The sequence below is a fragment of the Colias eurytheme genome, chromosome 8 (assembly GCF_061535395.1).
Source record: "Colias eurytheme isolate Ceu_HAF_F1 chromosome 8, ilColEury1 Martin Lab GWU primary, whole genome shotgun sequence".
Lineage (NCBI taxonomy): Eukaryota > Metazoa > Arthropoda > Insecta > Lepidoptera > Pieridae > Colias > Colias eurytheme.
In genome coordinates this window covers 4872148-4874441 of record NC_142987.1, presented here as the reverse complement: position 1 = coordinate 4874441, position 2294 = coordinate 4872148, and positions in this window count along the sequence as shown.

The window sequence follows — 2294 nt, the reverse complement described above, 5'->3', positions numbered from 1 at the left end:
CCTTATAGGAAACTTTCCGAATTCTCGTTGGATCTTTTTGTTGAAAAGTCGTTGGGAAAACAAAAAAGGGAAATTTGTGTTTGTGAAAAACAATCATTGTATAATATTAATTTTTATGCCTAAATAAGTTCACAACAATTTTTGTGTGTTCTTTTTGCTTGGTTGAACGCGAGTGATATACAGAAATAAATTCTTCGATAACATTTAGGTTTTTGTTGTAATTAGAAAATATCATTTATATATCAATATCTTCATTTCTAAAATATAATTTGTCATCGGTATTTCACTAGAACTAATGAATTTTTAATAACCATGTACGGAAATATAAATATCATAAATTATTATTGACGTAGCTTCTCTTATGTGTACAGTGTACATACAACATTCAATTAATAACGCATATATTGCGTACATGCATATTATTTATCAGGACTTTAGTTATTACGTTGAATTCCCCGAATAGTTTGCACTTTGCAGAACCATTCATCGATAGAATTTTGATCTCTAGATCCCTTTGACGTGATCTTATCAGAATTTCTGTTTATTGAATACTTCAATTGCCCTTGTAATTATTTAAGAGGGGACTTAAATTATTAATATTCATTTAGGATCTTAATGTCAAGTCTCTCAAATCTGTTTATTTAAACTGTTTACTTTAAACAATGTAACGAATGATATTGTGTACAATCATTGTTAACGATGAACATAGTTAAATATATAAAATTCTCGTGTCGTGTGTTTTTAGTTTAACTCCTCTGAAACGGTTTGAGCGATTCTCATGAAATTTTGTGTGCATATCTATTAGGTCAGGGAATCGAACAAGATCTCATACTGCTAAATTATAAGAGAAAGGCAGAACAACGTTTGCCGGGACAGTTAGATTTTTTTTTATATTATAATTTATATCTATACTTAATATTATAAAGCTTGTTTGTATGTTTGTACGCTCTAATCTCGGGAACAACTGGTCCGATTTGAAAAAATATTTCGGTGTTAGATAGCCCATTTATCGAGGAAGGCTATATCATCACGCTAAGACCAACAGGAGCGTAGAAATGCGGGTGAAACCGCGGAGCACAGCTAGTAGTTAATAAAATTATGCTATAAGGTGGTCGTGACACGTGGTTTCCAACTAACCGCAGTGGGTCAGTGAGGTGAGGGATTAAGATCTTAGCGTTAGTGAGCATGAAGGTCTAAGACTTAGGAATGATTACCAAAGGGAGGAGGTGTTTATTTGTTAACACAAGTCTTGTACGTGTTTAAATGTTTTAAAAATGTAATTGCAGTTTCTGATATAAAAAATAATATATAGTCATTATTAATTATTCTTGTTATTGGAAGCGTTTATGTCCGATTTGTTTAAGTTTTAAATTATTGATGCAGATTTTCATTGAACAAAATTCAGTTTCACAGTATTGTTTAAGATGTTAGTTTCGGCCGGTAACAATAAATATACATATTAGTGCTGTCACTGATCCTCTATAATTGTACAAAGTTTGAATTTAATCTGTCCTGTATAAGTGGGTCAAAATCGATCCTTTAGGAGTCATACATACCGGCATACACACAAGCATACATACATACCGGTGAAGCTAATAAAAACGTCCCAAAAAAGTTAACGATTATCAATGCAGGAAAAACACTGACTGACTTACAAAAACGAAGGCAAGAAAAGGGCTCTTACGCACACATTTCATTACACACTGAGGGTCAGAACGGCGTTGACAGGAGTAATATAGCCAGTCGGTAGCTATCTTTATGACCTCTGTAAATCACTTACCTACTTGACCCGAACATTACCAATAGCTCTTGAACATTAAAAGGGTTTGATTTATACACGAAGTTGGCACATTGTTGCCATCTGTTGCTAGTACACATTGGGAGGTAGTTTATAAAGGTGGACTTACGGACCGGCCACGTGACGGCACCATTTATTATTTTTACCGCTCTTTCGCGACTTGCAGAACTCGGTAATAGATTTCAAGAACATGCTTTTGTGAATGTTGTTTTGGGTGTTATTAGGTTTTAAGGTCAGAGTCACATATTGCAGTTAGGGAAGTAATACTATTTCTCTACATATTATTATCAGCAAAATAAAATTATTGGTAACTGAAAAAAATAATGTCTCAAATTCACAACCTTTGTTTACAGTATGATGCGTGGTCTGCCGTTCGGTGACTACTTTGTGGACATGGACGTCATGGACAAATATATAAATACCTACTAAAACAGTCGTTTATTAAGAACTAGAGGTCCGCCCCGGCTTCGCCCGTGGTACATATTTCGTAATAAAA